The 19,286-nt window shown below is 37.2% G+C and overlaps 1 protein-coding gene across 3 annotated transcripts in view; it reads left to right on the top strand.

Annotated features, from left to right (window-relative positions):
- The first annotated feature begins 13,160 nt into the window (after positions 1-13,160).
- LOC129749213 (metabotropic glutamate receptor 8-like) overlaps positions 13,161-19,286 on the top strand; it is a 33,268-nt gene continuing 27,142 nt past the window's right edge. The window contains exons 1-2 of one of the 3 annotated variants that reach the window (XM_055744153.1): positions 13,161-13,237; positions 13,909-14,045. The gene's annotated coding sequence lies outside the window, so the exon portion shown is untranslated. Of the gene's footprint in view, positions 13,842-13,908; positions 14,046-19,286 lie in introns of all 3 variants that reach the window. The other 2 variants (XM_055744151.1, XM_055744152.1) reach the window with 2 other exon arrangements.

Raw genomic sequence — 19,286 nt, 5'->3', positions numbered from 1 at the left:
ACTGTTGAGCAAATAGAAGTATTTTAACCATCGATGTAAATAAATCAAAATTTCAAAAGTTAAAGGAACAGTTAAAGAATAAGCGGTTCAAACCTGATTACTACAAACTTGATCCAAACTTAAAATTATAGTTTGACTTGGCTGCTGGTTGCAATATTAATAAAATTAAACAATAAACTAAGAAAATATCGAATTCCTTGCAGATTTTTTAAAAAGAAGATTACATATATTTTATCACCAAATAATTTTCCTTAAAAATGAATTCTATTATAAAAATCTTTTGGGCGTTTAGAGGTTTTTATTAAACAAAATTTGCAAAATAAACTTAAATTCTTCTTTACATTTGTGATTTTCAAATAATTTTTTCTATACAAACCAACTTTGATCCAAAAATTTAAATTTTAAATTGAAGTTAAAAAATCTGTAATTTTAGCTGTGATGTTTATGGTTTCAATCTGAATTCATTTTTTTAATCCAACATGTGCATCTAAAAAAAATAAAATTTCAAATACCTAATGAATTTGATTATGAATTTTCATATTCGGAAAAATTGTTACAACATTTAAATGCACATGAGTTTCAAAAGTCATGAAATAAATCATCAGTTTCGTCGAAAAGTCATGAATTCGAGTTTTGAAAACCATGAAAGTTTCATTCAAAATTTATATTTTTTTGTCAACTAGAATTTATGATTTTTGAAACTGATGAAAACAAATTTGAACCGGGATTTCAAAACAGCTTTTCATTTCCAAATTTTAATGGCGATTCTAACTGATGATAAAAATCCTAATTCGGATACAAAATTCTAAATATACAAATCGAAAAAAAATGGTTTTGTTAAACCAGAACCTCCGAAATGAGTTATATCTAATTTTAAGTTGAACCTCATAACTGAATTTCTATCAACTAATGAGAAAATTTTCAAAAACTGTAGCAGAATTCTAAGCTTGGGATCATTTATCGAGGTTTTGGCATCAGTTCTGAATCAAGATTTATACTCTTGAATAACCTTAATTATCAAAATTTTATAAAGAATTGAAAATTTTGAGTGTAGAGTAGAATATCTTGTTTGTTTTTTAGACCCTCATGCAGGAGGGGGGGGGGGTTTGAAATTATTATTTTTTAAAAGGATTTGCTGTTTTTAGCAGGAAAAATTGACATCAAACAGTATGAAATTTTGTTCACATAATTATAAAACATTCTGTTCTGCTCGGAATTATCTACAAAGACGAATGATCCGAATATATTATCAAATTCAAAAAAGAAGTTTGAGACTAGCTTTCGAAAATGTTTCAAATAACACTTGATTAAATAATAAATCAAAAAGCGACAACTGCTGCAATGTTACCCAAATTGTATTCTTCAGCCGGAAATGAGAATCATTTTTAATTTCCTCAAACAATTTCACGAGGAAGTACAGAATCATAAACTTACGGCTTACAAGCCTCGTCCCATTCAACGGCACCCAAATATGCATCAAAAGTGTGCTAGTGGCTCCAGAGAGTACCGACTTATTTCTTTTATTTGACTTTACGCCCTTTCATTCCGCACGTTGAACCATTTCGGGTGAATTTGAACATGAAATATGACTCTCGCTGTAAAGATAAGATCATGATTTCAAAAAGGCCAACTACACAATATTTCTATTCTGCGCGAAATTATACAAAACGTCAGGTGGAAACTATCGAAGAAACGATGCGAAGAGTGAAGTTCTTGTTACAATCGTTCTTTTAATTCATTAAGGTTAGAACGAAGAATCCAAAACTCAGGTAGGTATAGAAGAAAATTATTTTCGTTTCAGGCTTTTAAATAATTTACAATTCAGATAAATGCAAACAAAACCAGTTAAAAGAATATCGACAAAAACAAAGAAAAAAACAAAATCTACGATAATTCAGATAAAAGAGTTAAACTATTAAACTCAAAACCTGAATCAGATTATTTCAGAAACAAATTTCACAGTCTGAAAATAAAACAATGAAAAAAATCCTATCTAGAAGCAACCTTTTGAGTCGGTAAACCTGAATCACAACCAAAGTAGGAATAAATACCAAAAATATTTAAATTTTCTTATTCTTATCCAATTTCATAACTTTTAAAGTTAAATGATTAGGAACCACGTATTTTACAAATTGCTGAGAGATTCATAATATTTCCCATCAAATTAATTATCAAAAACTGAAATTTGTTCCGAAAGAACAATAGGAGTCGCTTCTCTCTGGAGCCACAAGCACACTTTTGATACATGTGATAGATGAAGTTAGACGTAAGTAAGATGCATAATTTGAACATAAACGCACTTTTTAATAATTAATAATTAATAATAAGGGGGCCGTAATAGTCGCGGTGACTCAACAGTTAAAAAAACACTTTAACCCTCATCCGCATTAGGGTGTCATTTTGACACCATTGCAAGTTTGAAGGCTTGTAACTTTTTTCAGAAGCTTCAAAATACGAAAATTTCTTCGGGGACCCTAAATGAATTCAAAATTTCTTCAATATTGCATCTTTACTTTTTTTTATGGACGAGCCCTGGAAGCCTGGACAAAAAAACTCCCTTTTGCGACTTTTGGTGTCATTTTGACACCACAAAAGTAAAATCTATTTAAGTCGTTTGAATTATTATGAACTTCATATAAAACTTATATCAATAGAAACCTTGTAATGTCAGTAAAATATGTTTAGAACATTATATACAGCTAAAGTTACAAGTTTTCTCGTTATTCAGCATGAAAGAAAAAAAATCCGAAAAAACATGCCTCACGAAAACTGTTGTAGTTCATATGTTACACGTCCAAAAAAATATTTGGCTTATGCATATGAAAGCTGAAGTTAATGCCTACATCATGAAGACAAGAAATATTTTTTTAAATTTTTTTTAATGAAATGGTCACAAAAAGTTCAAAAAAGTGGTCTAAAAAACCTACTTTTCATTCGATTGCTAGTAAATACTGTTTGAGCGATGGTAGAGTTTTGAAAAAAATATGACTACAAAATGTATTAAAATTCCAACATTTTGCTGTCTTTAGATTTTTAATGCAACAAAAATTGAATTTACTGGAATTGTTCAAAGTTCACTACTTTGCGCGATTTTTTTACAAATTGAAATTTCATCTGTTTTTGTGGTCCACCGTCAGGTTGTACCCGGATTATCAGTGCTTTTACTTTGTTTGGACCAACCAATAGTATATTCATTGGAAAGCACATTTAATCTACATTCTAGTGAGGTGCTGCAATTCACGCTGTGAGATTTCACAAAAATATGAAAATTATAAACATAAAATCATTCCTGAATTTCTAGAACCATAAGCACCTCGTCCAGCAAAACGTGTTTGTTTGCTCTCCGAGTAGGTACCTACGGTGGGTGGTGATTCGGGCAGAGAGCGAAGCCGACAGACGAAATAACGATGCGTGTCGTGCATTTCTTGGTCTGTCGGCTTCGCTCTCTGCCCGAATCACCACCCACCGTACCTACTCGGAGAGCAAACAAACACGTTTCGCTGGACCGCTGCTTGTAGTTCTAGAAATTCAGGAATGATTTTACGTTCAATACTGATGTTATGAAATCGCTTGGTACATCTTTGTACCTGAAAATGATCACATTTTCATATGTGATGAAAGAAATTAGAGAAACATGAACTATCAAAGAACGAAAGAACATAAGCCGTAAATATCATGAAAATTTCGAAAAAGATACAACGGCTCACCGACAGGACTTGAACCTGCAATCTCCGCTTCGGTACAACGGCGCGTTAGCCAATTCCACCACGGTGAACGTGATGGAACCGGCGAACACGAGCAATCGAGCTCTGCCGATCAACTGCTGGACCTTCTATCGAAACACCATGTATATCCCGCATGTGATCTTTCCCTCTATTGATCTCTCTTGTTTCTCTAACCCCACCCATCGACTCGGGATTTTAGCCGAGCGAGCACATGGTCGATTGCTTCGGGTTTGCCGCAACTTACGGTCAGATGAAGAAGCAATCAGTGCCGCTCAAGGTTCCGAGCAGACCAGTTACACAGGGAGGTGTTGCTCTGTTGAAATCAATACTGATGTTATGAAATCGCTTGGTACATCTTTGTACCTGAAAATGATCACATTTTCATATGTGATGAAAGAAATTAGAGAAACATGAACTATCAAAGAACGAAAGAACATAAGCCGTAAATATCATGAAAATTTCGAAAAAGATACAACGGCTCACCGACAGGACTTGAACCTGCAATCTCCGCTTCGGTACAACGGCGCGTTAGCCAATTCCACCACGGTGAACGTGATGGAACCGGCGAACACGAGCAATCGAGCTCTGCCGATCAACTGCTGAACCTTCTATCGAAACACCATGTATATCCCGCATGTGATCTTTCCCTCTATTGATCTCTCTTGTTTCTCTAACCCCACCCATCGACTCGGGATTTTAGCCGAGCGAGCACATGGTCGATTGCTTCGGGTTTGCCGCAACTTACGGTCAGATGAAGAAGCAATCAGTGCCGCTCAAGGTCAGGTACAAAGATGTACCAAGCGATTTCATAACATCAGTATTGATTTCAACAGAGCAACACCTCCCTGTGTAACTGGTCTGCTCGGAACCTTGAGCGGCACTGATTGCTTCTTCATCTGACCGTAAGTTGCGGCAAACCCGAAGCAATCGACCATGTGCTCGCTCGGCTAAAATCCCGAGTCGATGGGTGGGGTTAGAGAAACAAGAGAGATCAATAGAGGGAAAGATCACATGCGGGATATACATGGTGTTTCGATAGAAGGTCCAGCAGTTGATCGGCAGAGCTCGATTGCTCGTGTTCGCCGGTTCCATCACGTTCACCGTGGTGGAATTGGCTAACGCGCCGTTGTACCGAAGCGGAGATTGCAGGTTCAAGTCCTGTCGGTGAGCCGTTGTATCTTTTTCGAAATTTTCATGATATTTACGGCTTATGTTCTTTCGTTCTTTGATAGTTCATGTTTCTCTAATTTCTTTCATCACATATGAAAATGTGATCATTTTCAGGTACAAAGATGGACCAAGCGATTTCATAACATCAGTATTGATTTCAACAGAGCAACACCTCCCTGTGTAACTAGTCTGCTCGGAACCTTGAGCGGCACTGATTGCTTCTTCATCTGACCGTAAGTTGCGGCAAACCCGAAGCAATCGACCATGTGCTCGCTCGGCTAAAATCCCGAGTCGATGGGTGGGGTTAGAGAAACAAGAGAGATCAATAGAGGGAAAGATCACATGCGGGATATACATGGTGTTTCGATAGAAGGTCCAGCAGTTGATCGGCAGAGCTCGATTGCTCGTGTTCGCCGGTTCCATCACGTTCACCGTGGTGGAATTGGCTAACGCGCCGTTGTACCGAAGCGGAGATTGCAGGTTCAAGTCCTGTCGGTGAGCCGTTGTATCTTTTTCGAAATTTTCATGATATTTACGGCTTATGTTCTTTCGTTCTTTGATAGTTCATGTTTCTCTAATTTCTTTCATCACATATGAAAATGTGATCATTTTCAGGTACAAAGATGTACCAAGCGATTTCATAACATCAGTATTGATTTCAACAGAGCAACACCTCCCTGTGTAACTGGTCTGCTCGGAACCTTGAGCGGCACTGATTGCTTCTTCATCTGACCGTAAGTTGCGGCAAACCCGAAGCAATCGACCATGTGCTCGCTCGGCTAAAATCCCGAGTCGATGGGTGGGGTTAGAGAAACAAGAGAGATCAATAGAGGGAAAGATCACATGCGGGATATACATGGTGTTTCGATAGAAGGTCCAGCAGTTGATCGGCAGAGCTCGATTGCTCGTGTTCGCCGGTTCCATCACGTTCACCGTGGTGGAATTGGCTAACGCGCCGTTGTACCGAAGCGGAGATTGCAGGTTCAAGTCCTGTCGGTGAGCCGTTGTATCTTTTTCGAAATTTTCATGATATTTACGGCTTATGTTCTTTCGTTCTTTGATAGTTCATGTTTCTCTAATTTCTTTCATCACATATGAAAATGTGATTTTACGTTTATAATTTTAATATTTTTGTGAAATCTCACAGCGTGATTTGTTGTACCTCACTAGAATGTAGATTGAATGTGCTTTCCAATGAATATACTTTTGATTGGTCCAAACAAAGTAAAAGCACTGATAATCCGGGTACAACATGACGGTGGACCACAAAAACAGATGAAATTTCAATTTGTAAAAAAATCGCGCAAAGTAGTGAACTTTGAAAAATTCCAGTAAATTCAATTTTTGTTGCATTAAAAATCTAAAGACAGCAAAATGTTGGAATTTTAATACATTTTGTAGTCATATTTATTTCAAAACTCTACCATCGCTCAAACAGTATTTACTAGCAATCGAATGAAAAGTAGGTTTTATAGACCACTTTTTTGAACTTTTTGTGACCATTTCATTAAAAAAAATTTAAAAAAATATTTCTTGTCTTCATGATGTAGGCATTAACTTCAGCTTTCATATGCATAAGGCAAATATTTTTTTGGACGTGTAACATATGAACTACAACAGTTTTCGTGAGGCATGTTTTTTCGGATTTTTTTTTCTTTCATGCTGAATAACGAGAAAACTAGTAACTTTAGCTATATATAATGTTCTAAACATATTTCACTGACATTACAAGGTTTCTTTTGATGTAAGTTTTGTTTAAATCGGTCTAACACGCCAAAAGTTATAACGATTTGAGCTTGTGGTGTCAAATTGACACCACAAGTGCTGATTAGGGTAATGAAATCTAATGCGGATGAGGGTTAAACAAGGGTAAAGGAAGGGGTTTATAGGGGTTATTCTCCAATATCAGTTTTCCATTAGGGTCCGTCGGTGGCCTCCTGTAGCTGTGGCTTCGGTAGGATTACCGGGAGGATTACGGTTTGGTATCGGTTTTCGACACTTTAGAACCTTGAAAGGCTTTTTTCCTTGTAGGGGAGCCCATTGCGACCAGTAGTTGATCTATTGCGGTATATGTCCCGCGTTTCTATATGCTTTCAGGTTCACCTGCACTATTGATTGGAGTGACAGTTGATTGCTGACTAAGCATTTTATCCCAATCGGGTATGATATCAAAGATGTATGATATAACCTTCTTAGGGTTGATATGCAACCATGTCTTGTACGCTTATTAACTTTGCCACAAGTACTTTCTCTCTCCTATTTAGGAGGGCGCAGCAGTTGCATAGAAGATGCTCTGCAGTTTCTTTTTCGAACCCGCAGAACCGATAGTCATCGTTTTGAATTATGTTTATCCTTTTGAGATGCTGTTTTGTTGGACAATGTCCGGTCAAGAGACCTGTGTAAGTACTTAACTCGTGCTTACTTAAGTTCAACATGTTTTTGGAGAGTCGTGCGCTTGGTTCAATGAATCTTTTTGCCCGAGCTGCTCCCTCTGCTGTTTTCCAGTTGGAAACAATAGTGGTGCTTTCCCAGTTCTTGAGCTCCATAGTCAAGGTACTTCTCGATACTCCGCAGAAAGGTTCAGGTCCAATCAACAGTCCCTGAGATCCTTCCCTAGCTAGTTGGTCTGCTTCTTCGTTCCCTAGGATACCGCAGTGGCCTGGTACCCAGAATAAAGATACTTTGTTCCTTATGGCCAGGTTTCTTAGTGCACTCTCATACTAGTTTGGAGTAACATGTGAACGTACTTAGTACTTGAAGAGCAGCCTGGCTGTCAGCAGGTTTCTTCGATTCTCTTGATTTTTGCTCTGTTTTTCTTATCTCCTTGTCAATCACCTGGGAGAAATATGCTTTCTTAAAACGATCAAGCAGCCCACATTTTGTTGGAGAGCATTTCAATCACGCATTCACTCAATATCATTCTCGCTAGGAGAAATGTTCATTAGCTTCTCAGTAACTGGCTGAGAAATCAACGATCGCAATGCATTTCACTGATAACACGTAGCACTGATTAAGCGTTTTCAGAGTCACACTTCAACAGTAGAAGAGCGATCATTCGTTAGAGAAAAAATTTCTCCCCGCTCTCTCAGCAGCAGAGGATGAAATGCCCATTAAAATAGACTCACAATTATTCGGAGCGGAAAAGTTCACAATCTCTTTTTGATCAAGATGAGCAAAATGAAGCCTGGCTGTCAGAGAATATGCAGATACTTGTGTACCTGAATCCCCTTTTCAAACAAGCTAAAGTGCATTCTAGAATTACTTGAATTTCAGCTTGGAATACTGTTGGCCAGTTTTCCATAGGAATTGAGATCCCGAGTCTAGGTCCGAAGACCCCTGCCCCAGTTCTATTATCCATTTTTGACCCATCAGTGAAGAAAAGGATCGATCTGGGAGGAACCGCAGGTCCACCATCATTGATAGTTACATTGTATGGTATGTCTAGGTTAAAAATGGGCTCCATCCAGTCATTATTTTTCACAATAAGTGAGTTTAATTTAAATTTCTTTAGGATTTTGAGGTGCAAGGCTTGGTCTAAAGATCATCTTTCAAGACCCGACGGGTATTTTGATCCGGTATATTAAAATCTATCGCCAATTTAGTGTTACTACGCCAAGAAATTCTCTCAGGGTGCATCTTGATGATCTTCACCATCGTAGGTGTCGCCACTGTAGCTTGACGATCCTCACCATACAATACTTGAGTACTTCTGATCTCCAGGTATCTTCCAAGTGTGATCCAAAATAAAAAAAAAATACATACACTCATTGGACAACTCACAAAATTTGTCTTTCTACCGTTTCACAGCCTGGAACTAGGCAATCAAAGCACTACGTTAAGGTTCGAGGACTATTTTTACAAAAAAAAAACACTTGATTACAAAATTAACAAAAATATCCTCTGACATTTTAGACATAATGTTACAAGGTGACAAGGTGTCATCTAACTCGGTTATGTATACTTCGTAATAATCATTCCTAAAATTATGTAGCAGTTTAATTGCAGGACCCTGTAAGTTATTATCCTCTCAAAAATTTCACCATGTAACGCGCCCACATCAGCCAATGAGTCCGCCTTCTCAATGTTTTGTATAAGACAATGAGACGGGATCCAAGCTAAGGTAATCCTATACGAATTTTCGGTCAGAGCGCCCAATATCCCAGAAATTTCCAGCAAGAAATGGGAATAGCGCTTCATCAGTTTCATCGATCGAATAGCCTCAACGGAGCTGAGACTATCCGAGTAGATGAAATAGTGGTCTACGGACAGTGTGCGAATGTGTTCCAAGGTGCAGCAAATAGCGGCTAGCTCAGCATTGTAAACGGAGCATAGCTCTCGAAGCTTGAACGAAGTTTCAAAGCCCTCATTATACACTGCGAAGCCAGTCGCGTTGTCGATTCTAGAACCATCATTAAAGAACATGTTGGGTCGGACGTGATCTGGTATTCCACGGATGTCAGTTCGAATTTTATCAAGAAACTGCTAATTGGGTAAAAGTGACTCGTGTCCGAATTAAATAAAGAAGGATTTATTTCTATTGATTGACTAAAAGTATGATAATTGTTTACACATTTGACTTGCGGTTTAATATTCATAAGCGTTTTCAAATTTTTTTTCACCAAAGGATTCACAGTTACACTTCGAATTATGAAACGTAGCGATAAATCGAAGAACCGATTTTTCAACGGCATTACTCCCGCCAGTACTTCGAAACTCATATGAGTATGTGTCGATTGCATACAACCCATTGCAATACGCAAACAACGATACTGCATTCATTCTAGTTTAATCAAGTAGGTATTCGCGGCGGACCCAAAGCAAAAGCTTCCGTATTCTATGACCGACAGTATCGTTGTTTGGTGTAACCTGATAAGGTCCTGTGGATGAGCACCCCACCAGTAATCGTTCGAAGAAAATCGATTCTCTTTTTGCATTTTAAAGTCAAGTACCTAATATGTTTTCCCCAAAGGCATTTAGAGTCGAACCAGACACCCAAATATTTAAAACTAAAAGATTGAGTTAGAGTTCTACCCATCATTAGGAGCTCTATTTGAGGTGGGGAATGCTTCCTTGAAAAACTACTAACTCGGTTTTACTAGGCGAAAACTCGATGCCTAGATTCCTGGCCCAATGTGATAAATTATATAGAGTTTCTTGTAACGGAGGTTTAATTTGAGTGTCTGTTTTACCTGTGATGTGAACAACACAGTCATCCGCAAGCTGTCTTAGCGTGCAATTTTGTGCCATACAACTATCGATTTCTCGAACATAAAAGTTGTATAGCAGGGGGCTTAAACATGAGCCTTGGGGTAGACCCATGTAACTTATTCGTTCAACGATGGTTTCTCCATGACTAAAATGCATGATTTTTTCAGACAACAGGTTGTAAAGAAAAATTTTCAATATTGGTGAAAGCCCGCAACAGTTAAGATTACTAGATAGTACTTCTATGGACACCGAATCGAATGCCCCTTTGATGTCTAGAAATACTGCTCTTTTTGAGCAAATGACACTTGAATGTCTGATGATAGTAGTGCTAGACAGTCGTTCGTACCCTTGCCTCTACGGAATCCAAATTGTGTACTTGACAACAGGTTGTTTGATTCAACCCATTTATCCTGCCGAAAGAGAATCATTTTTTCGAGCAATTTCCGGAGACACGAGAGCATAGCAATCGGCCTATACGGATTGTACTCAGAAGCTAGTTTCCCGGTTTTTGGATGGCGATGACTTTCACTTGTCTCCAGTCATGCGGAACAATGTTCAGCTCCAAACACTTATTCAATAAATTCAATAAACGTTTTTTAGCGGAATCTGGCAGATTCTTCAACAAGTTGAATTTGATTCTGTCCAGTCTGGGAGCTGAATTGTTGCAGGACCAGAGCGCAAGTGAAAGTTCGACCATCGAAAATTTATCCTCGGTTTCGGAACTATTCTCTGTATCCCGATATATTTTCAGAGCTGGAGCTGCGTCCGGGCAGACCTTTTTCGAGAACTTTAATAGCCATCTGCTCGAACTTTCCTCATTTTCGTTCGAGGCATTGTGATTACGCATGTTTCGTGCTGTCTGCCAAAGTGTACGCAGAGACGTTTCTCGAGATAACCCATCCACAAATCGCCGCCAGTATCCACGTTTCTTGGCCTTGATTAGGTTCTTGAACTGGAACTGGAACTTCTCTGGCAATTCGGCTCTGCGAAACTCGACAAACGCCTTGCGCTTTTCATTTTCCGCGCGAGAACACTCACCGTTCCATCACGGAGTAGGAGGTCTTTTCAGGATCGTTGAGTTTTCGTTTCGTCTGACCTGTGCCCCAATTGCATAGTCCACAACAGGGTTGGCATTATTCAACGTCATTAGTCAAATGACTGTGACTGTTGAGCTTCTTGGTCCGTCAAACTCATTTGTTTGTTCCTTAACGACCAGTCACTTCGTTTGCCAGTCATTCATTCCCCAGCTATTTGAAGCTAAAATAATAACCTAGTCAAGCAATCGCATTCAAACGACCGATGACGAAAAAGAAACGCATTTATTATTATTGTTTCTCCTGCCAGCAAGCCGAAGAAGACCGAAGACGAAATAGAAAAGCATTTATTATTATTGTTGCTTCTGCCAGCAAGCCCGTTTCGGTTTTTTATTGCTATTGTTGCTCTCTGCCAGCAAGTCGTTCGATTAGTTGTACCTGCCGTCAGCAGCCGATCGAAGTGTGAAGAGATTTGCCAGTCACTCTCAGGGGAAATCTGACCATGTGTAGGAGCTTCGCCAGTCGCATGATGGAGAAATGTTGATTGTTGTCGTGCTTTATCCGTCATGCGAGTAGTGAGGCTCCGTCAATTGAGAACAGTGCCAGTCGTTTGATGAAACAAAACTAGTCGGGTCAAGCGTGACGGGCGAAATTTACCAACCCTGGTCCACAATCGTCCCGGAGATGAAACTATACTCTGCCTCCGGAGGCAGCTCATCCGTTGAGTCGATGGCTTCAATGATACCCGATGCATAATTTTTCCAATCTATATTCCTTGTGAGGTCATAAGGAATATTGATTTCTTCGGGTGGAAAATGATCGTGTTGATTATTATATTTTAATATGAAGATGATTTTGGAAAATTTATATTATTTCGTTAAATATATTTACAGGTATCTGAAACGTGCTGAAATGGCTAAAATCTGATAATCAACGTATTGGTTTTTACATCTATTTGAATAATTATCACTGAGTATTACAAATGTCTCATGTTACAAGTTTAGTAATAAATTAGAAAGGAACACATGATTTTGTAATTGGAAATATAAAATTACTGTATTTCGGTTTTGACGATTTAAGGTGAGTATGAGTTGTCAAACAAGCTAAGGTAAGCTAAATTCATCTGTAATTAATGTGTATGAAATATATTATTTCGGTTTAGGTATCCAAACTCAAAATATAACAAATAATATTAAATTTTAGATTAAAAATATTATTGCTTAATCGTGTTTTTGGGAAACAGAGGATAATTCTAAATTTCTAAAATCTTCGAATTTAAATTAGAAACATTAGGAGCAGCTATCAATTTAAAGAAATGTTGATGTTCAATTAAGAAATTGAGTTTAAGAAGGTGTAGCAAAGATCACCGGGCAGCTATGTAGTTACTCATATTTCTGTTTTACTAATCAGAACAGAATTTGGTTTCAGTATTATTAAACTTCAAATTGAGAATTAAGATCCAGATTTCTGATTTTAAATTGCTATCCAAAGTTCATATTCAGATTTCGGATTCAGATTTAAAAATAAGAATTAAAATCTAAAACTCAGGTTCAGAACTCCAAATGAGAATGTAGAATAAGGATCCGGATTAAGAATTCAGATTCATATCCAGTATACGGAATTCGGATTCTAAATTCAAATCCCCTTAAAACTTTATTGATGTTATTTTCGTCGAATGCTTTTATGCCAACAGTAAATTTCATCTTTAACTCGAGATAAGAAAAGGACCACAAAAAATATAGTTTCGCATATTACACCTGTGCTAAACTTGAGCTCATGGTTGACAGAAAGGCAATGTTGTTCCACTTGGAATTTGCATAGCTTATCCGATAATTTGTAATAATTTCTGATAAAAAAAAGTGAACTTTCGCATTTTCTGACGAATGTGTTGGTGCATCGCGAACACCCCCCACAGCATCACGTGAAAAAACAGTTTTTTTTTATCCCTAAAAGCTCGCTTTTATACCTGCTGAGCTGAGTGATAAATCGGGTGTTGTATGATGATGCTTGACTGTAGAGGCGAATCCTTGCGCGTACTTGTCAGTTCCTTTATCACTCGGCTATCGATCAAAACAACAATTACTGCGCTCCTTATCAGTGGTTGGTGAAATTGATGAATTCTTTTTGAATTAGCAGCTTCGTGGCAGTTTTGAAGTTCGGTATTTTGCATTTATGGTGGGTGGATGCTGTTCGCGGTTAGAATTGATAAGGTTTTTGCATGGACAATTTGTGATAAGCATCTGCAAGACTTTTTTCTTCCTCCAATGTTGGTCCATTTTTCCCAGTGACGAAGCGCATAAAAAGCACTTTTGGCGAAAATCCTACTACTAGAAACGATAGACTAGTGTGAGTGTATGGCGGAAAAAGCTCTGCTAGTGATAAGAAAGTATATCAATGGATGCTTATGGAAGCAAATAATGTTGTGAGTGATAACAAACTGAACGTTCCATATGCGCGAATCTGAACTCATCGTAAATTTTGGTGGTGAATTTCTCGGAAAACGGGCTTCAGAATTCGGTTGCGGTGTTCCGATGATAAGAAATAATTTCGCCGCATATTTGCGTGTTCTCAAATCATAGACCAGGGCCAGGACCAGGGCGCCTGCAAAAGCTGCCTGATAAAAAGTTGCATGCTGATACACAGAAGAGAATGAGAGCGCCCCTAATGAAAGCTTCCGAGCATGCGTCCTGTTTATCAGCATTGTGTTGGTGTTTATACACATAAGGATGAAAGCGTTCCATATTGTGTACTCTCTCTTTATATATTTGCAGCGCGATGATAAGAACATATAAACTGGGAGGTGATCGGTCTTATCAGTTCACGAAATTTTCGGAAAATTTTCTGCTAAGTAAAGTGCCATTTTCCCATCACCCAACACAAGTTCAATGTTGAAAAATAATTGTTATCGGTAAGTGCAAACGTGTTACATGTGTTATCTTTATCGAAATCCACCCACAACTTGCACTAGGGATTTTTATCTTATTTTCACAAAGAAAAATGGTCCATTTATTGGGCAAGGAAAAAAGAGGTGTAAAAATTATCGGTACTGCATAGAAAAGTTCCAGTATCTTGGGATACCCAAAGATAATGAGAATAGTTCAGTTAGGGGAAGAAAAAAAATCACACATCACGTCCAATAAGAAAAAAAATAACGAAAATGCAGTAGATTGGAGATGGAAAAGCTCGCAGGCTTTCAACATAGCATAATGATCAAAAAGCTCCGATGCTGGGGTGAAATTCTTATCACTCCATAACAGTTGGGCAGGTTAATTATCTTCTTATCGCAGACAAGCGAAACCCAAAGGTTATGATGCCTTGAAATTTTAGAACTATCAACAAAGCGTCGCTTTTGCAGTTTAAATTTTATCATTGCTGGAATAGATTTTTGAGTCCATCTTTGAATATAGCTATTAAAACTCAAGCTATCTAAATAAAAATAATTGAAAATTGAATAATTTAACTTAAATTACGTAAAATGGGTGCAAAATAAAAATAGGAAGAAAATGTGATTCAAAGGTTTCTAATAGCTTCAGATGAATATTAGAAGAAGTCAAGTATAAATACAATAAAAAAATGAAAAGTCGTTAAAACTAGCAATTCAGATTTCCAAAAGATGAAATTTGCATAATTATATATAGGGGAGAGTGGGGTATCATGGGTCACTTTTTTTCTTTGCTTCATAACTTCTTTATTATAAAAGATAAAAAGGAAAAAATAAATGGAAAAGTTTTCTACATTTTTAAGGTATCATTAGGCTTTTTATTTATTTTTTAAATCTATTAATTTCCCGGGTTCTGACTGTTTGAAAAAAAAGTTTTTTTTTTGGATTTTTTAAAACTGTGGGGAAACGTGGGCCAACAAATCCAAAATTACTAGATAACTTGCAAAGTTTGTGAGTTAACCTAAAACTGAAATTTTATAACTCATTTAGTTATTTTTAAGCAATTTCAGATTAGGAAATAAAAAAGAAAGTTGTGCATGCTCGAATAGTTTATGGGTGAGCAACCTTTTGAACCAACGGGCCAATTTTAATTTGAAATTTTTCCGGCGGGCCGCACTTTGAATAGCATTTTTTTAAATAACTAGCTGATCCCATACGAACTCCGTCTCGCTTTCAAAGTCAATTGCCAAGCATTCTCCAGATGCACTTCTGAATTCATTGTTAAGTAATAATTGCAAAAATATTGGACGATCACTTCGTCTGTGGTCTGCTACTAAATTTGAAATCAGAAATCAATTGACCGTGCCAAAAAACTAAGTGTATAAATTTCGACTAAATCATTGCATAACAACGCAATTATTGCCAAAAAGTTAAACCCCTTTCGGTGGCCTCGTTTGCAATCTTTGATATCTGAAATCGATTGCCCTTCCTTAAAAACTCCCGTGTGCAAATTTTCAAAGCAATCCATTGTATAATAACGTCAATATTTCTAAAAACAGTGAAACATTAATTAATATGGACGACCCCTTTCGTCGACCCCTGACAAAACATTTGACATCTGAAATCGGTTGCTCGTCCCTGAAAATTACCGTGTGCAAATTTTCATCCCAATCCGATGTATAATAACGATGGTATTGCAAAAATATTTAAAGGTTTATATGGACGACCCCCTTTGCCGGCCCCTTACACTGAATTTAATACCTGAAATCCATTGCTCATCTCTCATAACTCTCGTGTATCAATTTTCGTCTGAATCCGATGCATAATAACGACAATATCACATTAACAGTGAATAGTTAACATGGACGACCCCTTTGGCCGACCCCTGATTTTAGTTTGGATAAGTGAAATCAGTTGTTTGTCCTTAATAACTTCAATTTGCAAATTTTCATCCCAATCCGATGTATAAAAACGTCAATATCACTAAGATACTGAAAATTTTATATGGACGACCCCTTTTTCCGCCCCCTTACACAAAATTTGATATCTCAAATCGATTGCACTTCACTCAAAACTACCGTTTACCAATTTTCATCTGAATACGATGTATAATAATGACAATATCGCAAAAATAGCGAACAATTAATATGGACGACCCCTTTGCCTGACCCCTTACACAAAATTTGACACCTGAAATCGATTGCTCGTCTTTCAAAACACTCATGGGCAAATTTTTATCACGATCCGACGAAAAGTAACGTAAATATCGCGAAAACAATATTTGTCTTCTATGGACGACCCTCTCCAGAAGGGGTCATCCGAAAATCAGAAAACATTTTTCATCCTTCCTGGTTTTAATGAGCATCCATGGAAAATTTCAGCTCTCTAGCTCTTAAGACGGCTGAGTCTATAGAGGACAAACAAACAAACAAACAAACAAACAAACAAACAAACAAACAAACAAACAAACATACAGAAATTGCTTTTTATATATATAGATTAGTAGAGCTGCACGTCATCTTATACATAAAAATGGAGGGGTTTTCTTTGTAACACCATCACGTATAAACAGACGATCGGAATGAAGTGAAATTTGGTATCCGAGGGTTTTTCGGGCCAGAGATGGTTTGTATAATAGTTTCAAGAATCTCACTTTTCATGGAAGGAGGTTCCCATAAAAAATCAACTTGAAATGTGACACAACTCGAACAACTTTAAGACGATTTTCATGAAAACCGATTCACGAGTAGATGAAATCAAACATTTTCCAATGATTTATTGAGTAAAAGGTAGAACGAAGTTTACCGGAACTACAAATTTTTGGCGAAAACAAATCTGAAAAAAAAAATAAAACGAATTCACGTGTTTATAAAAATAAATTCAACACGATTTTTTAAACACCCGATATTGAAAAGGTACATCACTAAATCTTTGTCATTTTTTATTTCTCTAAATTTTTTAATAGTACTTCTGGGCAAAAATTCGTGTCAACAACTTTCCTGTTAAAACCGAACGTTGAATCGCTAATTGCCTTTCTGTGATTTATTCGCAAAATTGTGGAAACTTGTCCTCAAAACCTAGATTTTTTTCCCTACAAATGGTAAAAACCCCCTTTTTTAAATTTAAGTTCTGTATTGGATCATTGCATTGAGATGTTGAACAAGGTTGTCGAAATCACAGAAAAATGTTTAATTTCACATATTTTTAAGCAATTATCTTCAAAATTACATTTTTTAAAATATTTTTTTTTTCAGATTATTATAATTTTCCTATTTAAATATCATTGAGGTAGAATTTTTATGGCAATATTATGACTTTGGTAATGCAAAATTCGAATTATAAGTGAAATAACTTATTCCACCGATGTTTGTTATAAATTTTCTATCCAAATTTCCGAAAAGCATCATATATGGTTTCAAAATCAAACGATTCCAGATTAAATATAAAACAAAAATCAAATAGATAGTTTTAAGAATTTTAAACTCAGGATCAAAACTAAGATTTAAAAATTTATAATCGTCCTTAACTGTCTATGGTTTGAAATAAAATGATAGTCAATTGTTTAACACTCGGCTTACGAAACCCGTCATCAACAGTAAAATTGCTGTTTGGATAGTTTTTTGTCATACATTAATTATTATCGGTTAAACAATAGCATACATTTTCAATGATATAAGGTTGACATCTTAAACCGTTAAATCCATTATGCGGGTATTTCAAAGATTCCAGCAACATAAATTTGTCTCATATAAGTACAAAGAACGTGCTTACATTTTCCAAAACACGCGAAACAAAGCGAAATTTCAATAATATTTGAAAAATAAAATTTATATAAATAATTGTTACTGCATCTCCCAAATTTCACACAACCATGGGTCACGTTTTTGCTAGCAAAGCAAAACATTTCTTGGTTGCTATCAAGGAGGGTATATAATAGGATTACCAGATAATTTCAGAAAAAAGCGGGACATTTCACGAAAATAAGCGGTACAGCGCCGGAAAAAGCGGGACATTTTGGAAACTCTTAATAACCTTATTTTTATGACCATTCCCATACATATGTAAAGGGTGATACGGTCAAAATTTGGTCAATATCAACTTGACATATTTCTTTCAATTTTGCATTTAAAAAACCTGAACACCCCTTATTTTGAAGGTGTGTGTGTGTGTAGAATATTGCTCTTATTTTGATTTTGGAATTCCCTCTTCAGTTGTCAAAATGCCGTCCAAGGAAGAAGAGCAGCGAAACAAAATTTTGCTCGCGCATCGCGAAAATCCGAGCTACTCGCACGCAAAGCTGGTAAAATCGCTAAAAGTTGCCAAATCAACCGTTACAAATGTAAATAAAGTGTTTGGAGAACATTTGACGACAGCCAGGAAGTCTGGATCGGGGGGAAATCGAAAACCGGAAGCCGCTGAGACGACAAAGAGAGTTGCCAGTAGTTTCAAGCGAAACCCTAACCTCTCTCTCCGAGATGCCGCAAATAAGCTGGGTGTATCGTCTACAACCGTGCATCGAGCCAAAAAACGAGCCGGACTATCGACTTGCAAGAAGGTAGTGACTCCAAATCGCGATGATAAACAAAATACGACCAAACCTACGTCAAAGCCGACTACAAGCAGCTTCCGGGACAGGAGTTTTATACGGCAAAAGGAAGGGGAAATGTAGCAGATATTTTCAAGCACATGAAACTGTCAATGTTCGCGAAGAACTATCTGGTTTGGCAAGCCATCTGTACCTGTGGCTTGAAAAGCAGCATTTTCATAGCTTCCGGGACTGTCAACCCAGAAATTTACGTGAAAGAGTGTTTGAATAAACGTCTGCTGCCTTTCCTGAAGAAACACGGTTGTTCCGTACTGTTTTGGCCGGATTTGGCATCTTGCCATTACGGTAAAAACGCCATGGAGTGGTACGCCGCCAACAACGTGCAGGTGGTTCCCAAGGACAAGAATCCTCCCAACACGCCAGAGCTCCCTCCAATTGAGAAATATTGGGCTATTGTCAAGCGGAACCTAAAGAAGACCAAAAAACTGCTAAAAACGAGCAGCAGTTCAAGGCAAACTGGCTTTCAGCGGCGAAGAAGGTGGGCAAGGTGGCTGTACATAATCTTATGGCAGGGGTTGAGCGTAAGGCTCGGCAATTCGGATTTGGAAAAGCGGAAGCCTAACTGAATATTTTTCCTGAATTTTGTACTAATTAAACTTGAAAAAGAAATTTAATTAGATTTTTTAAATAAACGATTTCACCGATTTACACGCGTTTTTCCT

The sequence above is a fragment of the Uranotaenia lowii genome, chromosome 2 (assembly GCF_029784155.1).
Source record: "Uranotaenia lowii strain MFRU-FL chromosome 2, ASM2978415v1, whole genome shotgun sequence".
Classification (NCBI taxonomy): domain Eukaryota; kingdom Metazoa; phylum Arthropoda; class Insecta; order Diptera; family Culicidae; genus Uranotaenia; species Uranotaenia lowii.
Note: the sequence above shows the minus strand (reverse complement) of the source record. Positions and strands in the feature narration are given on the sequence as shown.